Source organism: Condylura cristata, unplaced genomic scaffold (assembly GCF_000260355.1).
Source record: "Condylura cristata isolate star-nosed mole 26May11 unplaced genomic scaffold, ConCri1.0 scaffold00004, whole genome shotgun sequence".
NCBI classification, from domain to species: domain Eukaryota; kingdom Metazoa; phylum Chordata; class Mammalia; order Eulipotyphla; family Talpidae; genus Condylura; species Condylura cristata.
The window spans coordinates 32,949,726-32,966,461 of record NW_004567105.1 but is presented as its reverse complement, the minus strand read 5'-3'; positions in this window follow the sequence as shown (position 1 = coordinate 32,966,461).

Here is a 16,736-nt window from a genome sequence, read left to right as displayed (position 1 = left end):
ACTCATGCTGAAGTGGCTTTAGCTTCTCAGTGTTGTGCTTTAACCCGCTGCGCCACCAGGGAGGGCCACACACATTACTTTTAAAATAAGTTTTCTGTGTATATTTTGCTGTTATTTTGTTGCTTACAATTTAATGAATAGTGCATCTTCTTCACAGGTGTGCTTTTTAATACTGTGCCTGTGAATGTGTGTATACAAACACTGTCTTGAATTATATAAATATTTACTCCCTTTCTCTCATGATAAGACACATAATTATCTTCATATCTGAAGAAGAGATGTCAAATTTTACTCTCTGAATCTCTCTTGATACTCCCATAAGATGAAAATTTTTTAAAAACAAATTCTGTTTTTTTCATTCCTGAATGACCACTGTTGGATTTGCTGAAGTTATTTAATTGTTCTAGTTCTACATTAATTAGAGCTTCCCTAAAGCTTTATCCCCCAAATTTAAAATCTATTAATTAATACTATTTTATACTCCCAGATAGCCTATCATTGTTATTTTGAGGTTGAATTGATTTCATTGATCACTGCAAGGCTACCCCAAACATTTGTAGGGCAAGGGCAACAGGAAAATGGATATCCAAAATGTAGAAATACAAGCTATAAATCAAGTTAAAATATTGTTAAATGAAAGATGCTGTATATTCCTATGTTGAAAATGCATGCCTACAACATGACAAAGCCAAAGTATGGGTAAAGCTATGTTTTTTTTTAAATGTCTAAAAGTTAGCAATGTAAAAAAGGCAACTGAGTCCAAGATTGTACCTAAAGTTTCTGCTTGAATCAAAAAATTGTAAGTGAGAATAAAACAAAAACATATAATTCACAAATTATTAAATATGCATTCCATAAAATTTTTTCTTGCTTCATCTAAGCAAAATTGCCAATATATTATCATAACAAAATTACTTGAGAGACTAAAACAAAGTATAATTTAATCATGAATATAAAAATACAAGTATACTTACATTAAAAAATAAATGAAAACTCTGAAATTATTTTTCACATTTTCTAAACTATCCTTCAGGTATATTCAAGAGAGTTAAAATTGAAAATAAAATATAATTTAAAATTGAGAGATGCTTTTTAAAAAAAATTTTAATAATATAAGTTTATTTTTATATCATTTTAAAAGATTTATTTATTTATGCACACAGAAGTGGGGTACAGGCCAGAGGTGCAGGGGATAGTGAGAGGCTTCACTGGAGACAGAGTGGGGAGCAGAACAGACAGATCATGAAGTACACTGCTGAGGGGAGCAGCGGGCGGGTCAGGAGAGGTCTGCTGCACCATGTGGGTCACCTCCAGGGGCGGGGATCGAACTCATGCTGAAGTGGCTTTAGCTTCTTAGTGCTGTGCTTTAACCTGCTGTGCCACCAGGTATGGTCCTATTTTTACATCATTTTGTGCCTTTTTCATCTCAGTTGTAATCCTGGTAGGCTTCTCACCACCAAATCACCCGTGTGCCATCACTATAGTCTAGTGCACTCCCCCCTCCCCCCAATTTTGATCCCATTCCCCACTCCATCCCAGTAAAATGTCTCTGGTATATAGTTGTTCATTATTACTTCCCTCCCCCCGGTCTTTTATACTCCTGCTGTGGGTGAAACCATTGGTACTTTTCCTTTTCTTTCTGGCTTATTCACTAAGCATGATCTGAGAGATGTTAAATTTTTAATCAAAATATTTTAAAAGACTGTATTTTGATAACATTTATAACTTAATAAATCCTACCCTATCTTTTGACAAAAATAAAACCATTCTTAATTTTAGTATTTAGTATCTATCTAGTATTAATGATTTCAGAATACACTTCAACCATGTTGTCTCATCTACATATGTGCAAATTAAAAAGCAATTTGCAATGTTAATATTGCAAAAATATTCTTCAGCTGTATTTTGCAACCATTGCAAGCAGCATGCTAATTTTTTATTTTTACCTTCAGAGAGAGGAGTCAGAACAGGAAGAGAAGCTAGAAAAAAACAAATCCTTAGAGCTAGTGGAAAATGGTACTTCGATATGGAAGAACAATCATGTTCATATGGCCTGAAAGGAAGGATACAGTCAATTAAATTTTCTTTCCTGTCCTAAGTATTTGTGCTATTTGTTTCCTCCATTCACTGGAAGAGCCCTGGGAAACATTTCCCTGGTCTAAGCTCAAATGAGTATTTAAGAGTCATGCTCTGTACGGTGCTACCTCCAAATACTGGCTGTCGACATCAAGGACTATTCTGACAAAAAAGTATCAAATGTTCTTCAGTAAATAAGTGATCTGAGGATTCCTGTTATGCTGAGGACCTAGGTGGTCCCTCTGACCTGAGTCTAAGATGAAGATGGTCACTGTTTTCTCTTTTTCATCTTCCTTTATGATAAGGAACATGCATTTTTCAAAATTGCTCAGATGGAATATGTGGCAACATAGTCCCTTAATCCTTGAATAGCCTCAGCCACCTGTCACTGGGACAGAGGATGACTAACTGAGAATAGGAACTTCAACTGAGTTCTTTCTGCCACAGATGAGTTTCTTCTGTCTTCTGCCTTGCAGCTGTGGGATAAAGATCCCAATCATAATGACAACCACATACATTGCTACTTTGCCAGACAATGTTCTTTGCACTGTATATCAGTTAACTAGGAGTTAATTTAATCCTCCTAAAATTTTGCCGATAGAGTACTGTCACTGTTAATATACATGAGTAAGTAAATACAGTTATAGAACTATTCAAGTTCAAATAGACAGTAAATGGAGGAACCCCAATTCAAACTACACGGTGTGTCTCAAGTTGTTTTCTTAACCTCTATGATACACTATCATGCTAGTAACTGTTAAATTTTCTTTCTTTTATGGAATGTCTTGTTCTTTCTGTTTAGAAACATGAAAATTAATTTTCATGCTGTAATTCAAAAATTATGCTATCATATGCCCAGGGTTTTTGTTTTGTTTAATACCAAACCTGCTTCAAATTTTCTATCTTCTTTCAAATTACAAATTTAGTTTTGCTTCTAGCCTGGGAAATTTTTCCACTCTTCTCTATAAACTCATTGCCTCACATCCAACTTCTGCATCTGTCTCTTTATAGAAGACCTATTATTCGTAAGCTAAATCTTACTACACAGCATGTATTTTCCAAGAACTTCTGTTCTTTGGGTGATTTTTTTTTTTTTACTTGACATTCTTATCATGAATGCACGTAATGACAGGGCCATCCTTTCTCCAATTTTCCCAATAGTATTTTTACTTATTTGTTCAAAAAACATATTTACTTTTGTGTTGTTCTAGCAAACCTTTGGAGTTGTCTCCTTGTGGCCTTCAGGAGTGCTGTTTCTCTGGGTATCTGCCTTTGGTTTGGTCTTTCTCTGAATGACAGCCCCGTGTACTTTGCTTTTTCAGTTGTTGGCTAGGTCCAATGTCTCCAGGACCATGAGCGGTGGCATGCCACCAAGAGGAAAGCAAAACACTTTCTAACTCTGAGGGAAGTGGGGTGTACATAGGGAAGTCTAGGAGGAAGCCTCCCCACTCTATCAGCCCCTCACACAGTATAGTTTCTACTTACTTCTACTTATTGGGGACCAGATACACTCAGATGCAACCAATACCAATTTAACCCCTAAAGATATGCAAATTCCTCAATTATCACTCTGTGACTCCCCAGTAGGGGTTTAGAGGCTTTAATTCATCCCTACACTAGCTTCTTAAGGGGCATCACTCAGCACTCCAAGACTATAACTCAGAGCCTACAGCAGGAGAGAACATGATAAAAGGGAGTGAGAAGCATTTAAATTGGTCACCATGTTTCTGGAACCTGTTCTTATATTCAAAACAACTTATATAGAAATAGTAGTGAAGGATGAAATTAAATTGGATTGTAAGAGGTGAACTTAATGTAGCATATACATATGTTGATTTATAATAATGTAGGCTTAGGCTTACATAATGTTACTCAATAAAAAATTACAAGGAAGAGTAACTGCACTATGAAATTCACATTATTTTCCTTCTAGAGTCATCAAATTTTTAATCATCTAATATTTAAATGCCTCATGAAATTTTGCTGCCTTTTATATAACCTTAAAATTTTAATCAATCAAAATATTATAATTATGAAAAGTAAAGCGTACATATACATGCCTAAGAATATACTACTTAAATGAAGACAATCATTAGTGACAAGATCAAAGGCAAGAACAGAGTATAGGATGAAGAGAATCAAAAATAAAATCCCAATAAGGCACTCATAGAACTGCCTAACTTAAAGCTTTCAGGGGATATTCTGCTTCAGTCACTTCCTTGACAACCTTATTCCTTTGGTGTCATCATCCCTCAATATATAAAAATGGTAAAATTTCCCAGGTATTTGTAGATCAAGACAGGGCCTGGCATTCACAAGGAATAAAGACAAAGATCATCAATATCTCTACCAAAACCAGGCAAAGTTGACTTAAAGAGTTACTCCTGAAAATAGTGGGGAGGTGAGCATGAGAATAGGCCAGGTAGATGGGGAGGCAGGCAGAAGTGGGGAGGTAGGAATTAGCATGAATGGGAAGAAGACATGAGGCAAGGAAGCAAGTCATCATGGGAAGGACATTTCCAATTGGCCAACAAGGCTTCTGAAGAACAGACCCAGCATCCAGATCCAAGCTATCTTTATTTCTATTATTGATAAATAACTTAATAATCTATTAATCTCTTAACATCTATTAAGTCATTAAATGTGACTTAATGGCGAACTGAGCTGGGGCTGAGCTGAGACATTCTTGAAAATACAGAAGTGCTTATAGGAACAACAGCCAGGTAGAAGGTTTCTGAACTCTGTTTAGAGGTGAACTAAGTTAGTATCTATATGCCAGACCATCATTGTCCATAGAAAACATTTCTTGAACTCACTAAGCCAAAGATGAATGATAAATCAAAACCATAATGGTCTGCATCATATTCAGAATTTTAGCTTAGAAAAATTTTAAGGGGACTATCAGTGGACAATCATTTTAACTACATAAAACCCCTTACTTCTTCCCTTATTGAGGTGGGTAGAACCCAAAGATAGAGAAAATGTGCATTAAGTCATCCAAAGTTCATGCTGAGGGGCATTTTTTAAAAAGCGGGTGGGCAGAAAACATCTCTTTTCCCTTGCTTAAAGACACTAATCAATCTACCCATAATTCTTGCTATACCTTCTCTTCATCCTCCAATTCCTTCTTTTCTTAGATCTTAAACTATCGGACATTACTAGGTTGAACACATCTTAATTTTACCTTTGGAAGGGAGAAAACTAAAATTTCCCTATAGAACTATAATTTTTGCAAATTATATTATGTACTATAGTGTCTATATAAAAAGCACATTATTCCAAAATTTTAAATGAAATAAAATTTCAGTCTAATAAAACATCTCCAATAACCCAACAGCAGTTAATATCAAACCCTATAAAACAAATTGATCATACACTTTGCCCTTCATAGAATCCAATCATCTGCCTGGCTCAGTTTATCAGAATTATTATCATTAATGTTTCAGGAATTGCTGCAGTTGAAGCAATAAGAATTATAGGGATTCCAGAAGAGTCATACTTTGATGACCTTTTAAACCACTCTGTAGAGAATTTCATAGAATATGCAGATTTATGACTTCCTAGTAGCACAATTAACTTTCATTTTCAGTAAATGACACAAGTTTCTTACAAAACCTACATATCAAGTTAAGCATTTTGGAGGAAGGGATCTTTCTTTTGCATCCTGACTTATTTATGAACTAATGACATAGTAACTTAGGTAACACAATTAGAAGACATATTCAATCATTTTCCGTGCAAGTCAATGGGGTTAAAAATATTGGCACAGAATTAGAAGGTTTAAGAGAAAGTCTTGCTTCTGCCATGTTTTTGCTGTGTTGTCTTGATATGTATCAATAGATTAAACTTTCTGCTAAAAAGCTTCCTTTTACCTATCTGAAAAGTGGGGTTAAGAGTAAGAATACTCTCTTTTATTGATTGTTGAGAAAATGAAGAGCTAATTCATCTAAGACAATTAAGACAATGCCTGGCATATGATCACAGAGCCCAGAATTTTAGATTACCTCTGATTTCTCCAGAGGAATCAGAATTTTTAAAGTATAAGTTAAGAGATTTGGGGAATTAATTGCATTTGCTTCATGAGGTTTCATGGAATAGGAAAGATTCTAGTTTAGGTTAACTGGTTTTTGTTAGTTTCCATTTACATTTAATTCCTTAAATTGTTTTACATGATTCTCTAGAAAGCAGGAATAAGCCTCCAATTCAACATATGGTTGGCAAAAGTCCCAGATTCTGGCCCATGCTAGAGTAGATTTTGCTTCGAATGAGTATGTTTTGTTCTTGTAGAAAGAAAATATCTTGTGCAGTTTAAGATTAATTACCTAATGGTCATTGATTTATTTTGTCCTTTGGTCAATGGAAAGACAGAGATAAAGTATGAGGGTCTTGTCTCTCAAAATGAATAGATTTTAAATTTCTTTAGAACTTTTCAGATGCCAACTTACATAGATTCTCCATGACAACTAATTAGCATGCAGCGTTTTAAGAATAATGATTACATTCCACAGGAGACAGAGTTCAATGCTAAAAGTCCAACTGCTTCCACAGGGGACTTCTTTTTTCATTTATGATTTTATTTTAATGAGAATACTTAACATGCGATCTACCCTCTTAAAGATCATCTATAAAGTTAAGCTCACTGGGGACTGAAGTGGAAAGTTAATCCCATAGTTCTACTTAGAGGAAACTAAGAAGATTCCTTCCTCAAAATATGACTGCTCATTATTCCATCACTATAGTTTTTACTTTTTCCCCATTTTAAAGGTTTTGCCAATTATACAAAGTATCACCCACTGGAAAATTGGACTTACTCTGTAAAGAGTAGATACCTTGTCAGGTGACACTTTAGCAGAAAATGGGGGTGGTGGGAAGAGTAGCCTATAAAAACTTTGAGAAATAAATCATAAAACTAGTGGAAAGAGGAACTTCGCTTAATTTAACATGATCATTTTGCCTGACATCTTCTTTATATAATGCCCTGCCAAGCCCCAAGTCACGTTTGTGTAGGTGATTTTAATAGAATGATGATTTGGTGTTTTGTTTTGTTTTTTAAAGATTTATTTATTTGTGCATACAGAACTGGGATACAGGCCAGAGATGCGGAGGGTGAGAGGATTCACCAGAGACAGAGTGGGGAGCAGAACAGGCAGATCGACGAAGTACACTGCTGAGGGAAGCAGCGGGCGGGTCAGGAGAGGTCTGCCGCGCCATGTGATCACCTCCGGGGCAGGCGGGAATCGAACTCATGGGGAAGTGGCTTTAGCTTCTTAGTGCTGTGCTTTAACCCGCTGCACCACCAGGGAGGGCCAATTTGGTGTTTTTAGTGGATGATATTCACAAAGGCCAGTATTTAGTTGGTAGAAATACAAAGTTAAATCAAAACACAAATATATTAATTTTTCCCAGATGCAATCTTACTTTTATACTGAATGGATTCACATGCATGTTTTGGAATATGTGTCTCCATAATTGAATAGTAAATAAATAAACTATAAAACACACACCTTTTGGCAAAATACATACATGTATTTAAAGTTATTAAGGTGATGTCCTTTGCAAATCTAAGTGCAGTCATTTTATATCTAAACCAGTTTGATATGCTTCGAAGCAGGATAGCCTGTGATTAGAGCTTCCCAGGCGTTATCACACAATCAGAACACGCAGCACATTGTCACTCAAGCAGCAAAGACATGCCGGTTTACCTGTGCAATTTGACATCCGAATAGCTCTCTGAACTCCCTTGCTTCTCAGCTAGGGTGGAGAGTTAAATTAACAAGTCAGACATCAGTTTCCTAAAACGGTCAGCTTGATACACCCCCAACAAAGAGCACAAGCATGTGTGCCCACAGCTCTGAGCGGTCACCTTGGCATACTTCCAGCACTTTTGCTTGTGATACAAGAAATTAACTCAAGAATTGGTGGTAAGTCTATGGGCTGCCAAATTCTCCTTTCTGCATTAAAAGAATCCATGAGATGTCTCTTGAATATGAGTTCTACTTGTGCAATTGATGTTGATTTCCAGTTGGCCCACTGTTTTCCTCCCATAGCCTGAAATTTCAGAAATACTTGTTTCTGTAGGACAGTTTGTTGGGAGTGACTAAAGATTTACTCACAAGGACTGAATTAGGGCGATAAAGGCCTTGCAGCCAAGGAATGATAAGGTGGTAATAAACTGACCTTGTATCCGGGACGGGACTAGCTGAAGTTGATAACGGACTGGGCCTCACATCAAGGACACAGCGATGAGTCACCCCCTTTGGAGTCTGAGTTTAGAATCTATATAAGAGACCCTTCCCCCTTATTGGGTGGGCAGTGGCTGCGGACCCCACTCTAGGGGCTCCGTCTCAGCTGCTGTCCTGGAGCAATAAATTCTGCTTGCCCAGCCTTTCTGCTTCAAGCCTTCCTTTCTTGAGGCTGGTCACAGAACTTGGCAACAGACTCATGGCATCCGTCCCTCCTCTCCATCCTTTTTCCTTTCACAGTTAGCATACACTTAAATTTTTGTATCATGAACATGACACGTGTTTGTCTCTCCAGTATCACCCATCTGGATTCTTTACACTAAGGCAAGAGGCAAACAGAAGACAGATGGTGAGAAAGTAGAGATTTTCCCAGAAATGGAAGCCATTACGTTTCAGGCTATGTGGACAGAGATGGATTTGATACACAGCAGGAGGGACGCTAAGCTGGCCAAGACCCCTCTGCCTGAATAGTTTATCCATTACTGTTTGGGTTCTTCACCCACACATTCAATTGCAAGACTGCTGAGGCATAGTAAATAACAGCAAAGGAATTGACATTACAAGTCAGGAAACACAAGAGTTACCGAGACCAGGAATGGCCATCTATTTTACCCAAAGTCATGTCCAGGGATGTCCAGTCCTGCACAAAGACCGTTACGGTGGCATCTTCCCACCACTGAGCTGGGTGTGCAGCTCCTCTCCCAAACAGTAGGCCACGTGTCTGAGATGGCTTCTTCCTGCCACCATCTGATTCACAAACACAGCAAAGAATATAACAGGAGATGCCCCGTGGGCTGCCAAAATGCCCAGCACAGTATCAAACAAACCATACTCAAGACCACAGCTCTAGCAGCCAAACCACCTGACAAATGGCCACACTCATGCATTTTAGCTCCAGGTCTCCCACCTTCTCCAGGCCACACTTCAACAAGATGCCTGTTTCTTCAGGTCTCCCTTTCTTTGCCAGGCCTCACAAAACTTTCCAAAGCAACTACTCAGACAAGGCCAGCATGATGACATGATGGCCTCTTCATGTGGCCTGTGCCCACAAAGCTCAGCTCCACAAAACTCTTGGACCATTGCAAGACTGTACTGCTGCAGCTACACCTCCACCTCCCTTGTACTTCTGCATAGAGCTACCCTGTGCACAAAGCTCTCTCTGGGTGGGAGCTCTCTTACATACTTTCCCGTCACTCTACCCAGCTTATAGCATTCTCCTGGGTTTGCTCTATTTTTTACCAGCAAACCCCTCCAGAGGGCACCACCAGTAACAGTTTATGGTCTCAGCCACTGGTATCAGATTGACTGTGAGATTAAAGTTTAAGGGGTGCCTCACTTGCTGGGGATTAAAAACAGGATTAATAGGCCCTCCCTGGTGGCTCAGCAGGTTAAAACCCAGCACTGCAAGCTAGCCACAGATGCACCAGTGCAAGTTCGATCCCCAGCCCTGGAGATGATCCACATGGCACAGCAGACTTCTTCTGTCTTGCCTGCTGCTCTCCTCAGCAGTGTACTTCATCCATCTGCCTGTTCTGCTCCCAACTCTGTCTCTGGTGAGTCTTCTCACCACTCCTGCACCTCTGGCCTGTACCCCAGTTCTGTATATAAGTAAATAAATATTTTTAAAAATAGGATGATAAATAAATATTTATTACCTTAAACATGTCTGCATTCATGAATATCTATTTCATTTTTTTCAAAAGAAATTATAAACACTTGAGAACCCACAAACTTACTTTCATTTCTCCTATAGGTGCATCCTAGCAAATCTGGCATTTGTCACTCCTGATCCCAGAATTCTGGTTTTCATGGTGCCATGTAGAAACAAGAAGCCCCAGAGAGCAGCTGAATTGTAACATTATCTGAGGCATTTTATTAACAGTGGGATTTAATGTGGATAAGCAACAGCCTACAAAAAATATTTTGATCAGCTCACTTTAGTCTACCTAGAGGGAGGCTTTCAAAGAATGATATTTGTGGGGGAAACATGTTTTTAGATTACTTTGTCCTGTTTTATGTAGCTGGAAAGTTGATAGAAATTAACAACGTTTTTGAAAATACTCGTAGACCATTGCAAATAGGGTGGACAATGAGTGCAAATTTTTGCAGTTTTTCAAATCACAGATAGTAGGTTAAAAAGCATTTCAAAAATGACACAATTCCATTCTATCTGTTTCACAGATTGACTGTAAAATACATCCCAATAGAGAAAGTTTTAGTAAAATAGACATAATATGCTGGCATTGGACATACTTTATATTGAGTAAGACTATTTAAAATTCTTCACATAGCATATTCAGGCTGCATTTTAATTAAATGCCATGCAGAAGTGCGCAGCTTTTGAACCATGCAATAGTCCCAGGACAACAGTAAATTTCTAGGGAAAAATTTAGCTGCTAGGCTTTTTCTGAAATTGTCCTTTGTTTCTTATTATTATTTGACCTTGCTGCTCAAGAAAAATCTGTTCAAATATTTTTCTGTAGTCAGTGATAATTTTATTTGATACATGTCTTCACTGCATAACAGTAACCAATATTTGCCTCAAATTTTAAAACGATTTTCATATAACTTATCTCATTTAAACATCACATCAATCCTATTAGTTTTATTATCCTTGGCTTTCAGATAACAATATTGAGACTCAAAGTGGTTAACTGATCCTAAATCTCCAGTCTGCCTATTTTAACCACATTTCTAGAATAGTCTATTAAACTTCAAGCTGCTATTTAGTTAAATTGTATATTATGATCTTTTATCATAAATCAAAAATTTAAAATTTGTCCTCAAAATTACTGCTGACAGTTTTACAATATTTATGTTATTTTTCCATCATGCAAGCCTTCAAAGAACCTGTTATTCTAATCTTGATAGAGAAATACCACATAAGAGGAGTCAGAAAGTATAAAGTTAAAATAAATATTATGGTTTCAGCGTCTCCCTGGTGGTGCAAGGGGTTAAGTATCAGCACTATAAAGCTATCAGCAGCCACTGGAGCATGAGTTCAATCCCCAGCCAAGGAGCTGACCCACAATGCACAGCCAACAAACCTCTCCTGTCTTGCCTGCTGCTCCCTACAGCAGTGGATTTCAGTAGATCTGCCAGGTCTGCTCCCTACCTGGTCTCTGGTGAATCCTCTCACCACCACCCCCCACTTCTGGCCTGTACCCAAGTTTTATATGCATAAATAAGTAAATCTTTAGAATAAAAAGGAATGATTTCAGAGAGAAGAGATACTGTTATCTAATGGGGAGAATTTCAGTTTTGTGAGACAAAAAAACATTCCGGAATGGATGACGGTGAAGCTTACACAGCAATATGATACTTTTAAGGCCATTGGACTAGACATTCAAGATGGTAAATTTTGTGTTATAGATATTCCAATACAAAAATACTTGAAAAGGGCAAATAGATGATAATCCTTGAAAATTTTGAACTTGGCAAGACGACTAGTTACTAAGAGTTTTATTCCAGAAAGGTAGTTTTTTACATTTGACTTACATAATTACAATGAATTTTTTACTTAAAGTTCTTGAATGTCATGGGAGAATGCTCCTAATATAATATGAAAGTGGGGGGGGGGACGAAAAGATAAATATATAGAGCAAGCCAAATAGAATAAAAGCACAGATTTTCTTTTTAATTTATAAAGGTGTTGAACAGAAATGAGAAAAAGAGGCAGCAAAATAATAGCAGTTATTTCTGCATCAACAAGATTTTTTTCTGTAAAAATAAGTGAAGAGCCATCACGCAGGGAAGATGACTCAGCATTTTGCTCACAGGTTCCAAAGACTTGAATTAGCACAACAGAGAGGACATTTATCTGTTTGTGCAGCCATGGCTTACTAATGATTTCCAAGCTTTCAAAATTACCTGACCTTGCTCCTAAGTCACCAGCCCTCCTGTTAAAGGATATAGGCCAAGTTCTTGCCCCTGGCCACAAAATTGAGGATTAGAACAATGACGTAGAGTTTTGAAAATGCATTCTCATAGGGCCCTCACTGGTGGTTCAATGGGTTAAAGTGCAGCACTATGCAGCTACAGGCAGCCACTGCAGCACGAGTTCAGTCCCCAGCCAGGGACCAGGGAAGTGACCCACAGGGAGCAGCAGACTTCTCCTGTCTTGCCTGCTGCTCCCCTCAGCACTGTATTTCAGTCAATCTGAAATCTGTTTCCCACTCTGTTTCTCGTGAATCCTCTTACCACCGACCCCTCCCCGGGCCTCTGGCCTGTGCCCAGTTCTTATATGCATAAATAAATAAATCTTATAAAAAATGCATTCAGATAGAAACTAGGAAAGTCCCCCATGGTGACAGGAAGTGGGGTAGCCATACAGGTATCCCTAAAATGCTCAAGTCCAGGGTCTTCTATACCACAGGTCGCTTCTAAGGGACCTCTGTTGACTACAGCACAGGGATGCTGCACACACACAATTAAAAATGCAGGAAACTCCCCAAAGATTCTCACTCACAGCTCAAAATGCAGGATCATCCCTCCCTTACCCCTGCTTTCCTCATAGAGCATTTTAGGCTGTTCCTGCTTACACACAGAGCTGTTCATTTTCCATCCTCCTGTAACGTTTCCACTCTCCACGAAGGCCATCACTGTCTGCCTCACCAGAAACTGTCTCACTCCTGTGGCCTGAATTTTTGTCCAGTTGTTTGTGGACAAAATTAATGTTGAAATCCTCAAAATTCATGTTGAAATCCCAGCTTCCACAGTATGAAGGGGTGGGGCCTTTGGGAGATGCTGGGGTCATGAGGGTGGAGCCCCCATGAAGGACATTAGAGCCTGTGCCAGAGGCTCCAGAGAGCGGAGTCCTCTCTCAGGTGAGGACACAGTAAGAGGCTCTAGTATGAATCAGAAAGGGGGCTCTGCCCTAATTTGCTGCCACCCTGATCCGGGACTTCCAGTCTTCAGGACAGTGGGAAATACATTTCTATGTTTACCAGTCTGTACTGCTTGGTTAGAGCAGCCTTTCTGGACCCAACTAACTCCCTTGAGCATTTGTTTATATAAGAGAAAATAAAATAATTCTTGATCAGAAGCTCTGAAAAATATTGTACTAATATAAAATAAAAGCATTTTGCTGATGCAAAATGTCGATGTTCTGATCTGTCTTCCTCCTTGGCCATTTCATTTTATTTTGTTAAAATCAACTTGTAATGATTTTAAAACAGCCTGTTCCTGGCCTTGCGCTAAGAGAACGTTCTCTCTGTCATTGCACTTAAAAAGGAGAGGGAGGCAGTGTTGCAGGCGCACCCCAGAAAATGGCTCACTCCAGCAAGCTTGGGGGCCGGAAGACTCCAAGCAGATGGGGAGCCTGAGAGCAGTGGGATGGACTGTCCTTGGGGTTTTACAGATTCATTCACAATTTAGGAAGCATTATCTCGAGCACATCGCTCTTGTCATCTCATTAAGTAGCAAACCCTTTCTCTGTATTCCTTTTTTGTTGTTGTTGTTCTTTTTATAGTGCACTCAGACTTAAAGAGGAAGTCAGTTTTGTCACAGGGACACCAACAGAAGACGCATGCGCTGTCATCCTTTCCAATTAATCTTCACTGCACACGCCTCATGAGACTGAGTTTTCTGGCGATGTTCCTGCAGACTCCAAATGACCCCGTCTACCTATGGTTGTTTCCTTGGAGGTTTGATTTCCTTCTGTTTTCCCCTGGCAGCAGCAGCTCTATTCATGGAAGCCACCTGTCTGGCTGCCTGTCTATTTCCCCAAAGGAGCCGGAACTCCACGTGCTGCTGAGTTATCAGCTCACCGTCTGCTTTGAACTCGACTGCAAAAGTGGAGCACAGTGTCGGCTTGAATCCGAACTGATTCTGCGGGGGGTTTTCAGGACTTGCAACTGAGCAAATGTGGCCATCATGCTCTGCATCTCCAGTGCCTCTCCAGTGTACCCTGATTCAACAAACTGAAATGTGTGAAAGCACAAGTTAGGACTGAAAATCGGAGGTGGTGATTCTTAGAAGCACGACCTTCAAGATGAAAGGAAGTTTAGAAGCCACTTAATTCACCCTTTAACCTTTGGTTCCTGCTTACAAAATTTCCTGTGATACTCAAGAAAATCTGTGGCACATCTAGTGAGAAGGCACACATTCTCTCAAGAAGTAGCTCATGCCACTTTCCGAGGGAGAATGAAATTTGTCCCATATATTAACTTTAAACCTACTCCCAAGTTATATAACCAGCTGATTTGCTTGAATACGCACATTTGCAAACACATAAGAAAAGTAAATTTTCTGCCCCAAATTTCCACTACTTTAAGGTGACTAGAATATTCCACAAATATTGCTTCTCCAGGTATAATGACCTGTTTTCAATCTTGCCCTAAAATATTACAATTTGCACCGTTTTCTTTCCTTCATCATATTTTTTTCTTTCTTCTCTAACAAAATTGCTTCTCTTTGGGTATGGCTTCCAGAAGCAATCTGAATACTGGCAGTAAAAGGGAATTTATCACATCCCTTAACAAGAAACTGTCTTGTTAATATGGTCTGAGAACTTGTGTTGGTAAAAGAAAGTTATATTTACTCCCCCAACATACAAATCCACAAGTCACATCCACAGTGAATGTTTATTTCCTCACCTCACAGTTGCTGAAGGGCTGAACCCATCCACCATCTTCTAACTAAGTCATCAGTTTCCTGTGGATTCCAGGGTCAAGGTCACTGCAGGTACAAATGTGAAGACTAGAGGTTCACTCTGACCTTAATAGCAAAGTCCAAGAGTGATGTTCACATTGTATTGACTAAAATAGTAGAGTTCCGGCTCTCCCTGGTGGTGCAACAGGTTAAAGCACCACATTATGAAGTTCTCGGAAGCCACTGCAGTACAAGTTCAATCCCGGACCAGGGAGCTGACTCACATAGCGTGGCAGACCACTCCTGACCAGCCCACTGCTCCTCTCAGCAGTGTATTTCAGTAGTTCTGCCTGTTCTTCTCCCCTTTCTGTCTCTGGTGAATCCTCTTACTCTCTGCACTTCTGGCCTATACCCCAGTCCTGTAAGCATAAATAAATAAATCTTAAAAAAAAAGAATTAGAGTTCCAATGAGTTTCAAGAAAGAAGAAATAGTATGGGAAATACATAGCTTTGTCCTCATCAGAGATCTTAATAACTTTTCTTTTCATTTTTATTTAATTTTGGGACAATGTAAGATTTCTCCCTCAGATATGGTCACCATGGTTCTCCCACCACCAAAGCATTCATACTCCATCACTATATTCCCTTGTGCTTGTCCCTTCCCTGTTTCACCCTCCCCATCTCCCTTCCTCATAGGTTTCTCATCTCTGTGTCTGATCCTTTACTCAGTTTCTCTATATTGCACATTTAGTTAAATCACATTTAGTTATCCTTATGAAAGTTTTATTACTATTTCAATATCATGAATCAGAAAACCAAAGCTTAAAATGTTAATCAACATGGTCAATTAAGAATTTTTTATAGAAATTGCTTGAGTAGTTAGCTTTCTTTCCAGATAACATATATTTAAGACATTCAATTTCTTGCTGTATTCAGCATTTGAGAACATGATTCATTGTGGTGGATAGGAACTCTTACAACCTTTGGTCCTTACCTCTATCCAAGCCCAGTTTCCCCTTTTTTATAATGAATATTTCATTTATTTCCTCTTAGAAAACATGACACACAATTAATAATAAAAATAATATTTAATAGGCAAAGCAAGACTAGAAGAAAAGCAGAAAGTGAAAGTAGCTATTGTTGGATCATCCACCCCCAAAGTATTCAGGCAAACTTTCCCTGAGATGCTTGGAGGAGGACTTTTCCAATATATCACTTTAAAGTGTGGAGCTAGTCATCTGAGACCCTGAAGCCTTTAAAGGATGAAGATTACCAGGGGTTAGTCATTTCTAGAAATAACCATTTTATCAGTGAAATCTATCTTATGACAGATTTTATCATATGAAGTCAGACCCTCATCATCATCTGTGACTCTCCCACTTCTCTTCCCTTTCTCCTCAATGCCTCAGTTCCCTATCCTAGTCCTTAGGTCAGGATATAAGAGACAAAAACAAAGCACTATATAATGATGAAAGTGTCACACTATCAGGAAGATATACAAATCATGGAGTCATTCAGCTCAGAATACTGAGTCCCAATAAGTAAGAGAATGAAGAATTCAAGAGTTCTCTTTCTCTTCTCTCCCTCCCCACCCACTGCGCAGATGCAGTCACCAGACAAGTCTCTGAAAGAAGTAGGCCCTCAAAAGACAACAAATCTGCCAGTGTCTTGATTTAACTTCTACAACTATGAGAAGTAAATTGTTATTTAAGACACCCAATTACAGTGTTTTTGTTATAGCAACCCAAATTGATGGAAACCACCATTATCCAAAAAACAAAGGATATAGAGCAAATGTAATACTTGCCCAGTGTGTGTGTGTGTGTG